The sequence below is a fragment of the Penaeus monodon genome, chromosome 10, assembly GCF_015228065.2.
Source record: "Penaeus monodon isolate SGIC_2016 chromosome 10, NSTDA_Pmon_1, whole genome shotgun sequence".
NCBI classification, from domain to species: domain Eukaryota; kingdom Metazoa; phylum Arthropoda; class Malacostraca; order Decapoda; family Penaeidae; genus Penaeus; species Penaeus monodon.
In genome coordinates, this window is record NC_051395.1 from 21087962 (window position 1) to 21100461 (window position 12500).

The following is a 12500-nucleotide window of genomic DNA, read 5'->3' on the forward strand; positions in this document are numbered from 1 at the left end:
TGATTATGATTATAATATCAATAAAGATAATGATAACAATTTTAATAATATACTATAATAATAATAATAATAATAATAATAATAATAATAATAATAATAATATAATAATAATAATAATAATAATAATAATAATGATAATGATAATGAGGTTGGTGCTAGAAATATTAATGATGATAGTAATAGTAGTAGTCGTAGGAGTAACAATGATAACAATTAAAACTACATTATTTGTAATAATAATAATGATGATAATAAGGATAATAACAATGATAACAATACCAGTGGCCATGATGATGATAAAATAACTATAAATGCTACCGTTATCATTACATCATTGCTACTAATGCTGGTAATACATGCTGTAATGTTATTGATAGTAGCAGCCGCAGTAGTAGTAATAGATAGTATCAGTATTATTATCACTATCATCATATAGTAACAACCCATATCTTTATCATCAATATCAGGATCACAGTGTTGCCACTAGCTACACGTATCATTTTCACTCACTAACACCGCCATTACTCGTAACATCACCGTTACTAATACCATCAATAGTTCTGCACAAGTGAATGACCTAGAACAAACGGAATATCATCATAAACCGAACAGTTCCACCCCGTGGGAATTCCCTTACGCCTTCCGGGATCTTCCTCAATTGCATCATGTCACAGCTGAGACAGAGGCGAGAGGACTGTCTGCCGCTAGGAGTCAAGGAAGAGGTTAGCAAACATATGTCTACGGAAACCACACGCCCGATTTCACTACTGGCCTTTGGAATAATCACTTCTTATTTTATTTCATATCTAGTATTAGAGCTGATTTTGTTGTTCTAAGAGATTATTGTATCTGCTGTATCATTATAGTTGTCATTTTGATAACGATGTTGATAATAATGACATTAATGATATTGATGATGATAGCGATCATAAAAGTGGTGATAATATTGATAAAAATAATGATGGGCATGACATCTATATATAATGATAATTGTTATTAGCATTACTGTTATTGTTACCATTATTTTATTATTAGTATAATTACTATTAACGTTATTATCCTTCTTAGTTTTCTTATTTTGATTTTCATTCTTTTCACAATTATTATTATTATTATCAATGCTATTTTTAACACTGTTAATATTATTATTATTTTCATGATGATGATGATTATTATTATGTTTTTTCTCATTATGATAATAACAATAATAATAATAATAATAATAATAATAATAATAATAATAATGATGATGATGATAATTATTATTATTGTTATTGTTATTATTATTATTATTATTATTATTATTATTATATTATTATTATTATTATTATTATTATTATTATTATTATTATTATTATTATTTTATTATTATTATTATTACTATTATTGTTATTTTTATTGTTATAGTTGTTATTGCTATTGTGGGACGTATTTGTTATCATCATTATTATCATTATCATAATTTCTACTAGCATTAATATGATCATTGTTCTTATTATGCTTATCATTAATATTATTACATCAGTATTATCATATCATCCTTATCTTTCTTATTATTATTTTTGTCATTATCATTGTCGACTACAATTAATGACATTTCTGTTGTTACGTTGATTAAGATGTAATATTACAATCGTCTTGGCCTGCCGACCAGGGAGAGAGAATCCAACATGTATTTTACGTACGTGAGTTTTTTACTCTACCGCACAGGCTCAGGTGTTTCACTGTGTTTGTTATGATGCATTAATTTCCATAATAAGACCCAGCTGCTCCTTCGCCCTCTGTTTGTCAGTATCACAGTCTTTTTCTGTCTTTCTCTCCCTTTCTTTGGTTCTCTTTTCCTTTTTATTTATCCCCTCTCTCTCTTTATCTCTCTTTTCCTCTCTCTGTGTCTTTCACCTTCATCGGTAATCTCTCTCCTTTTCTTCATTCTCTCTCTCTCTCTCTCTCTCTCTCTCTCTCTCTCTCTCTCTCTCTCTCTCTCTCTCTCTCTCTCTCTCTCTCTCTCTCTCTCTCTCTCTCGCTCGCTCGCTCGCTCTCTCTCTCTCCTCTCTCTCTTTCTTTTTTCTCTCCTCCTCTTCTATTTCCCTTTCCCTTTTTTCTTAATTTTTTTTTCCTTTGCGCCTCGGAATCCCAGAGGACAAAAAGTGCTGACGAGAGCCAGCGCCTCGAGAGAACCCACGAGAAACTTTATTCGTTGCGTCCTCTCTGTGGTAGTGTGAATTCACAGTTTATTTTCCCCTTGACGTGCACGTGAGCGTGTGTGTGGGAGTGTGTGATGAAAAGTCCGTTGCAATGCAAGAATGTAATTTCTAGTATCTAATTGATAATGATAGTGATAGAAACGAGTATTTGTTAATGATGATGACGCTCTTACAGTTAAAGATGATATTAATGACGAGAATGATAACAAAACACGATTGACAAGATGTAGACCATCTGTCTTTACCAGCTCAGAGTTGAAATCTACTGAATGCCATTTTTGTATCTTTTCGCTTTAAGGTCATGATCCTATTTTGTAGGTAAGTATGAATACATGACATATTATATAAGTTTTATAATATTTTTTTTCTATATAAATATCATTTTTAAGTGACAATTTAAGACTAAGCTGCATAAACTCTTAAACATTGGAAATCAGGGTAAAGATCATCTCCAGCGTTACACCGTTTTGATTTTTTTTCCATATGAAGAATTATTACAAAGGGGAAAAGAAAATATAATGAGGATATTATGCAGTATTTTATAAATGACATGTTAAAACTCACGACAGCCGCGTTCTGCTGAAGTTAATGATCAACTGTTCATCTTGAAGGTAATTTTAATTCTACATTGCATAAGTTACTTCTTTTGCCTTTGCCACTAAGGTACGGATGTCCGAGAGAAGATAAATCATATAATTATGGATGAATAGCTGAAAATCAGTGATGAATATAAAATTTCAGAAAATGCTACTTTTAGTCTATACACTAGGAAAATCTAAAAATCTTCATGTACGAACAATTAACAGAATTCTCAGATATGATCAGCTCATCTGTTATTGATTGTATGTTTCTGGGATGTATCTAATTTTTGAGATGCATGGCCAAGTCACCATAGAATAGAGGACACTGATAAAAGGAGGGAGGGCTAAGTCATCAGTAAATGAACACGGTTTCGTGTAATGATTGAGAGATCTTCCTTATTGAGTGCGAAAACAGAACAATGTTTTCTCAGCTGGTTTGCTGAAAGAGAAAACGTAATGAAACATTATGAGACTCAACTAGTAACCACATCTACAATAGGAAGTTTGGGGTTCTCATCCGAATGTTCTACAACATTTGGGCGTGAACATTTCAAATTATGCATGGAAAATGAACTACTGAACAATGCTTCATGTCAAACGACGCATATTTAAAAGTAATCACGAATCTGAAAAGGGTCTGCAGAAGCGGCGTCAAGGTGATTGGCAGCCTGCTTTCCCGTGTTCCGTCTCCAGTTGACAGTTTTAAGTAATTTGATTTATTGCCTGAACCGCCCGAGGCTTGTGCGCTTTGTAGATGAACTTGTTTCACGTTCGTAATTTTCTAGACTTATGCCGTCTGTACTACGCTAAACATAGTATAAACATATCATGTCGAGGTCATTAAACAACGAAAGAATAATATTCTCAGACTTGATATAAGTTTAAACTATAAGTGCTGGTAATATGAGCATGGCTGTAATACAGTAAAGGGTGATCTGATGCAGCCTGTCATCTGTACACAAGTGACTAAGACACGTATATTTGTAATCACCGAGCATACGGCGTAAACAGATTTCAAGAAGAAATTAAATACTGAAGCCCCGTCTCCACCCCTAGCACTCAGACAAACAGGAGGCAATTATTTCTAGTAAAACTGTGACAAATGACAAATGACTCTACGTTCTGATAGCGACCACATCAAGAAGCGACATTTTTTTTCATACTCATTCCCTTACAAAGCCTTAGGCAGTGAGAGCAAAACACGAAGGCAACAACGAAAGTATTATTGTTGGAGATATCGAGAATATTTTATGTAGTTTAAATATCAGAATGCTGTGAATACAAATAAACGTTGTTAGTGACTTTATGTTTGTTTTCAAATACACAGAGAGTAAATTTCCCACGAGCATAAGCATAAATGTAGTTTGGTTAATATGATGAATGTAAAACGTACTTTACCTTCCACAAAATAAAAACATCTTCTTTCTTTCCATCACTAAATTATCTACAATGTATGCACCCATACATACTTACATACATGACATACATATCTACAAATACATATATGTACACACAGTAATACATATATGATAGCGTACATATACGCACACATACACATATATTTACATACAAACATAAATACATGCATGCTTCATCATACATATAGCAATGCATATATATAAACATGCAGATATACAGTTAGACAATCTCGCTTCCCAAGCAACATTCATATATGCAAACGCAGAGACATGTAAGCATGTATTTTGTCAAATTATAGTAAACCATAATCAATATGATATCCGACTTGTGACAAAATAGACATCGGCTAAACCAATGGCCTTTATACCCGGTTGAGCAGATTTGGTCTGACATTTTGTTTACGAGTCTGAAGCGAAAATGGCTAATGACCACTTGATGATGTTCATGAATATGACTTTAAAGGAACGGTGATAATAATAATGATTATGATAATAATGATAATCTTAATTACGCTTGTGATGAGGAATGGTAACGACGATAAAGACGATAAAAACAAGTTGTTATAATGAAGATGATGATGAAAATGACAGTGACGATGATACTGTATTACTGTAACGATACTGATAGCTTTTTTTTTTTTTTTTTTTTCGCTTGTTTCTTTTATTACACGTGATGAAAATCATTGCGGTTTGATTTAGCTTATAATTATTCCTTTGGCACGAATTTCTATGAAAAGATGAAGCCTTTACTAGGTTAAGTAAATAGAATTTCTCATTCAAAATATTCTTGATTATATACGTCTTTAATTAAGTGTTTTGAGTATCGTGGATATATATATATATATATATATATATATATATATATATATATATATATATATATATATATATATATATATATATATATATATATATATATATGTGTGTGTGTGTGTGTGTGTGTGTGTGTGTGTGTGTGTGTGTGTGTGTGTGTTGTGTGTGTGTATGTGTGTGTGTTTGTGTGTGTGTAATATATATGTGTGTGTATATATATATATATATATATATATATATATATATATATATATATATATATATATATATATATATATATATATATATATATATATATATATTTATATTGTGTGTGTATTAAATGTAGTTCGTTCTTCGTCATCTACTCTTTTGATTACTATTTTTAGATCAAATATATTTGGCTTCTTGAATAAAAAAAATTCTGTATCACTATCAATGGTGTTTATGTGTCAAGCTCTAATTACCATATGTGGCTTTAGTATGTTATATCTATCTCTCTACAATGTTGATATCTAACATACGCTATCTGTATTGCATTCTCCCACTAAATACAAATGATCATTTAAGCAAAGATAATTACATCATAAGTAATAGAGTGCATAAGCATATACGTTGATGAAATTTGGGTAGTTATTGCCAGTTGAATGAAAATGCAATATGCTTATTTACTGTTAATGATGTGAAGCTGCATGGAAATATGATTTCATTGGCATTTTGTAATTCGAGTTTGAAAGTAATTTTAGGCATAAGATATGAATCATAGGGACCAAATGGTAAGCCACAAAGCGATAAAATTCCTCTATGCGTCTGTGTGGGAGCCAGATCGGTTTTTCGGTAAAGCTATTCTTCTGCGCCGCCCACGTACTATTTTTTACTAATCGTTAGAAGGGATTGGAAAACATTTAAAAGGAGCAGAAAATAAGAAAGAAAGAAAAACGGCCGAGACAAAGGGGAACGCCGCACCTGACGCAACAGACCAGGAGAGCGGGGGGGATGTCCGTGTGTGTGTGTGTGTGTGTGTGTTTGTGTGTGTGCGTGCTTGCCTAAACAAATTTTGAGAGTGAGAGGAGAGAGAGAGAGAGAGAGAGAGAGAGAGAGAGAGAGAGAGAGAGAGAGAGAGAGAGATCCTACTGTGACATTTGCAAAACAAGAGGTCACATTCTGAACAACTGAAGATGGAAGGCTTCGACAGAGAACTGAAAATTATAATATTAGAATATTAGAATATCGAAGCTGTCAAACACAGAAAACAACAGCTCATCCTCAACCTCTATCTCCATCTCTACCCCTTTAGCAGCATTACATCTTTCCACCCCCACTTTGGGCCATTCATCAACTCGCTGTTTCTTCTTGGTCACATCCCAATTTTAACAGCCTGGTGGCTGTTAAAGTGTACTAAATGACTTTCTAATTTCTACCCCTCAAAATAACAACGAGAGACCCCTCTCAGTATAGTCTGCTAATGTCAGCGGCCTCCGGACCAATATTGGTGATTTGACTTGCATGGCCCTCAACACCAGTGCCGATATAATAGTGGCTACAGAAACCTTCCTTGATGCAGAGGTAGAACCTGCTTTTGATAAGATACGAGGCTAACCACAGTGGCAAAGAAGAGACAAGATAGATAAGAACTTCGGAGGTGTAGCTATGTGCTACAAAGATGATCTGGAAGTTCAGCTGCAAACAGTTGACTTCCCAGACTGGCTGGAAGCTATCTTCTTCAAGGTCATGCTTAAGTCATATGAGTCCCTACTACTTTGTGCTTACTGCACGCCGCAGTGGCAAAACAGGACACCGATTAACTTTCTAACGGAAAACTTGGTCGTCTTTCAGGCTCGCAACAACTGTCAACATCTCTTAATAGTTGGGGACCTTAATCACTATCTCATTAAGCCAGCATATGACGGAATAACCTCTCGCAATCCGCGGGCTGATATATTACGTAGATTTCCCGACTCATATCCTCGGCAGATTTCCTGACCCTGTTGTTTAACTGAGGATTTTATCACCTGCTCATCACGCAAAATAAGAACATCAGATCACCTTGCAGCTACATCACAACTTTGCCTCGCCCTCGCAGCTGACGAAAGCAGACAAACAAAAATATGTCCTTGGAACCAAGCAAACTGGTCAGGTATGAAGGCAGAACTTCATTCACAAGATTGAGTCGTTCTCCTGTTGGGGAACGCAAACGATAAAGCACCCTCCATCACCAGCCTCCTCGCTGAAATGCAGGAAAAATACCTCCCTGCACGGACATACATCACAGAACCAAAGGGTCAATCCTGGCTACGGAGGCCATCCAGCGTTCCAAAAGAAATACAGATTGTGGCACAGGTATTAAGCTAATCTCACAGGACATAATAAAAATGCAAATGGGCCTACAACAGCTAGCAAGAGGACACGAAGAGGAGACTGTCAAGGTGTTTGAAAAAAAAGAAAAGAAATGCTGAACAGCTCATGAAACACCTGGAAAACCACAATCTCATTTCCATACATTTGGCTTTCGATCCCGATCGACTGCTGACTTCCTTCTACTGCTGAGTAAAAACTGGGAGGATGCTCTGTATGCCAGTCAAGATACCTTGGGAATCGCCCTTGACATCGAGTGTGGACTCGACTCCTCGCTAAACTACAAGCAAGAGGTATAAGCAGTAACCTCTTGCGGCTATTTGATAATTACCTCACGGGAAGAACACTTAAAATGGTCATTGGTGACCAGTCGTCCCAGAAGCATCCGGTAGAGGCATCGGTACCACAAGGATCTGAACTTTGCTCAATCCTCTGAAATATCTGTATTGACGATATGCTTAGGAAACACCCGGAAAGCGTATGTACTCTTTCTGTTTCATACCAACGTGAGGATTATGACGTTGTAGCAATGAATGAATTCAAAGCTGCCAGCAACCTACGAAAGGGGATCGCAATAGAAAGTAAGATTTGCCTCCAACAAGACCCAGACAATGGTTATTCTGCTCTCCAGCTGTATCAGACGTCACGAGGGACAAAATTTTAATAAATCACATCGCCCTTCCAATCATGTACTTTACCTCTGCCCTCGGTGTAGACATAGACAGTGGTCTAAGATTTAACAGCCATGTCAGCTGGATCTGCAAAACAGATTCTTTGAAAGTGACAGCCCTTCGGCGCATATCTCACCTCCTGAATCCTCAGGGAATTCTCACGCTATACGAGTCAGGCCACACCTAGAATATGCCTCAATGGCCTGGTCATCTACTGCGCCCACCAGCCTCAACAGGCTGGATAAAATAGAAAACGGGCTCTCAGGCTTATCCAGGAAGCCACCAGTTTTCGTCACATCGACTCGCTGGAACATCGTCGCGACGTCGGGGCTCTAACGGCGCTCCACAAGGCTCAGGTGCAGCAGGTGCCTCATCTAACCAGCCTCCGCCTCCCACCCCACGGCCGAGAGAGAAGTACAATGACGGTACACTTTAATCGACTTTTGGTGGAAGTTCCGAGGTCGCGGCCTAGCCAGCATCAGCGCACCTTCTCTGCCAGAGCAGCGCGAGATAGATAGATAAGTATATATATATATATATATATATATAATATATATATATATATATATATATATATATATATATATATATATATATATATATATATACAGAGAGAGAGAGAGAGAGAGAGAGAGAGAGAGAGAGAGAGAGAGAGAGAGACAGACAGACAGACAGACAGACGGAGAAGGACAGACAGAGAGACAGAGATAGATAGATAGATAGATAGATAGATAGATAGATAGACAGAGAGAGAGAGAGAGAGAGAGAGAGAAAGACCCACAAAGAGACAGCCGGGCAAAAACAGGAGACATAAGTTTCCATAAATAATAGACATAAGAATCGAACGAAATATAGGGCAAGAAGAGCAGCCACCTCCGCTGACCATGTCCCAGCCGAGAGCATTTCCCGGGTTGGTCCTTGGGTCTCGGTCTCGGGCGATCCACAGTTATTAGGCATATCCATTAAATGGGCAATTGCATCATTACTGCATCGTGTGTGCAACTGCGGTCAAGATACAGAGGCAGAGTTAATCGTGTGGGAATCCTGAAAGATTAATCATAAAAGATAGTATCGGATTTTGTGTCTTACTGTCAGTATTATATGTACTTTTATTATCTTTATTACTCTTGTTTTTTCTACTGTCATTACCCTCATTATTATCATGTTCTCATCATCATCATCATCATCGTTATTATTACAATTATTATTATTATCGTTATTATTATTATTATTGTTATCATTATTGTCATCATCATAATCATCATCATCATTAATATAATCATTATTATTATTATTGTTGTTATTATTATTATTATCATCATTACCCTTTACTTGTCGTTATTTTTATTATCACTATCACCATCATCATCATAACCATTACCATTATTATCTTACTTGTTATCATAATCATCAGCGCCATTATAATTTTTTTATCATAAGTATCATTCTTATCATGCTTTCCCTCCCCTTTCCTCTCTTTCTTCTCCTCCCTCCTTCTTCCCTCCCGCAACCTCTCTCTATCTCCTTCTCTCCCTCAGTCCTCCCACCCTACCTCCCTTTCCCCTCCTTCTGTCTACCCCCTCTCCCTCCTCCCTCTCCTCACACACACACCCTTTCCCTCTTTCCTCTCCTCCCCTCTCTACCCATCCCCTCCCCTGCACCCTTTTCTGTCCTTTGACCTTTTAAGCTGTACCACGATGCAATTACTCCTTCACGAAGCCATGTCTCCTGCACCCTTAGCGGCAGTCCCCCCACCCCCACCCGGTGACAGCTCCCTCTCTTGGCACTCCCGGGTCTGTGCCATGCGGGTGGTGCGGTTCAGGGGAGGCTTGCATCCGTTTATCGCATTTCATTGATTCAGTTGTTTATTCTTTTCTGTTTGTCTCCTTATCTTTCTCTCTATCGACGTATTTGTACGCCTGTCTATCTATCTGTTTATCTATTTATCTAGTTTTTGTCTGTCTGTTTATGTATCCATCTTTGTGTCTATCTATCTACCTGTCTATATATGTATATGTATCTATTTTCATCTTCATTCTGTTGTTGTCCAGATGAGGATATTTCTACACACAGAATTTACATATATATTAATGCTGTTATATGATACAAAGGCGATTGCAATTAATTTTCTATGAATGATATATATTAAATAGTTATGATCTAGCAAAGTTGGTTTGATAGTGGCAATAATAAGCATTTGAAGGACACTCATACATAAAGTTATTGCAGTTAATGGGGTTTTCGTCATCGTTGTATCATATCGTTTTGTGATGTAAAATTACTGTAATGACATGATTTACCTGGCATTTTGAATATCTAATTCTTAAATGAAATCATTATTCATCTTTGTTTTTTGTTTTTCTTTTTTCATTTTGTACCCATTTCCCCATTTCTTTTCTACCGTCTTACCTCCCTCATGCTTAACCCAAAGAGAGAGAGAGAGAGAGAGAGAGAGAGAGAGAGAGAGAGAGAGAGAGAGAGAGAGAGAGAGAGAGAGAGAGAGAGAGAGAGAGAGAGAGAGAGAGAGAGAGAGAGAGAGAGAGAGAGAGAGAGAGAGACAGGCAGAGCTAGACAAAAGAGAGAGAGGAAAAGAAAAACACAAGAGAAAAGACGACTACGGATTCAAACTCCCGCCACAGGAATGCCTCCGCGGAAGAGTGAGCTTCAGGAATCTTTCAGGAACGTTTCTGTTGCTTCTCGAGCGAGCGGACAACACCTGCCGGACGACACGCTCTCGCCACCTCTTTCTCTCCTTTTTGAGAATGAGGAGGAGGGGAGAGGAAGAAAATTAAGTGGAGGGGGAAGAAGAGGGCGAATAGGGAAAAAGGAAAAGGTGAGAGAGTGGGGAAAGGGAGACGGAGAGGGAAAGGGAGAAGGACAAGGAAAAGGAGAGGGAGTATAAGGGACAGGAGGAAAGAGAGACAGAGAGAGGGGGGAAAGCAGAGGCAGAGGAAGAGGTAGAAGTAAAGGGAGAACTATGAGAAGGGAGAAGAGAAAGAGGACAAAGAGACAGGCAAAGGGGAAAGAGAGAGAGAAGAGAAGAGAGAGGAAATGAAAGGCAGGAGAGGGAGAGGAAGACAGGAAAGGACAGGGAGAGGGAAAGGGCGGAAGACGAGGAGCAGGAGGGAGGTTATTTAAGAGATATGATGACGTCACGATAGGCCAAAGAAGCGGTGACTCGCAATTCAAGACAGTAGTATCGACCAGCTGTTGTTGCGGTGTACATCCATGCCATTGCACGCGGCTCTTGCGATCTTGACCTGTAGTTCAGCATTCGCTCCCGATTTAATGAGCAATTTGTCCTGTTGCTCGATATTGCTAATGAAATCTATAGAACGTTTACTATGAAACTGTAATATGAACGAGAACAGAGGTCGCGAATCTCGGCTATCAGTTTCAGTTAATGAATTCCAAAATTCCGATATTCCACGGTGATATATAGGCCTACTCTCGTTAGCCTTAGTTTACTCCAAAATTCTGCTCACTTACCAGTCTTTACTGCAAATCTACTCCTAGTATTTCCTAACTTCCTTCAATATAAGTTGACAATCGATTCACTTCCACTTTAGCCTAACCAAACCCTTGCCTCATTTCTACTCCTAATCTACCCTGACATCCACCTGAATCCACCAAAATCTAATCAAATGATTGCATGCAACCCAACCGTAATATTCCAATATTACTAATAACAAACCAATTAACCCGAAATAAGAAAATACGTATACAAATGGATAAAAAAGTCCATTAAATTATTAAATTCGATCGTCAGGTAGTTCGATGCAAGGGATTCTAATGCGCATCGTCTGGCTAAACTCTAACGAAGGAATTTAAGCGATTGCATCATTCTTCTGTCAGCTAAATAAACAAACGAAGATCATTCGACACTCATTAAAAATACAGTCCTCAATGAAGACACGAGATTTAAAAAGAAAGTTCAAATTAAAGAGATAGAAAATGCCTCTCAGCTTGGCTTGAGTGAGATTGATCACGCAGAACGGATGTCTGGTGTTACATTGCACATGTTGCAGAGGAAAGACATGAGCGATATCTTCCGCTTACGAGTTTCTGAGGAAATGAGAACATGTTGGAGCGTTTTGCTTCCTCTCCCCGTTTCTACATTTTCTCACGGATGCCTACGCACACGCATGTATACGTTTGTATATAGATACACAGACATACAGACAGACTGAAGTATATCCATTTACATTTAAACATACATATACATATATACATATTTATCCACACATACATATAATAAATAAGTATCAATCTCTCTATGTATTTATCTATCTATCTATCTATCTATCTATCTATTTATCTATCTATCTATCTATCTATCTATCTATCTATCTATCTATCTATCTATCTATCTATCTATCTATCTATCTATCTATCTATCTATCTATCTATATATGTGTGTGTGTGTGTGTGTGTTTGTGTATGTATGTGTGTTCTATGTCTAGATTTAGATATTTCTGT

At 37.1% G+C, this 12500-nt stretch overlaps 1 protein-coding gene across 1 annotated transcript in view; it reads left to right on the plus strand.

Annotated features, from left to right (window-relative positions):
* LOC119577564 overlaps positions 1-12500 on the plus strand; it is a 133782-nt gene that overhangs the window by 110266 nt on the left and 11016 nt on the right. The window lies entirely within an intron of this gene.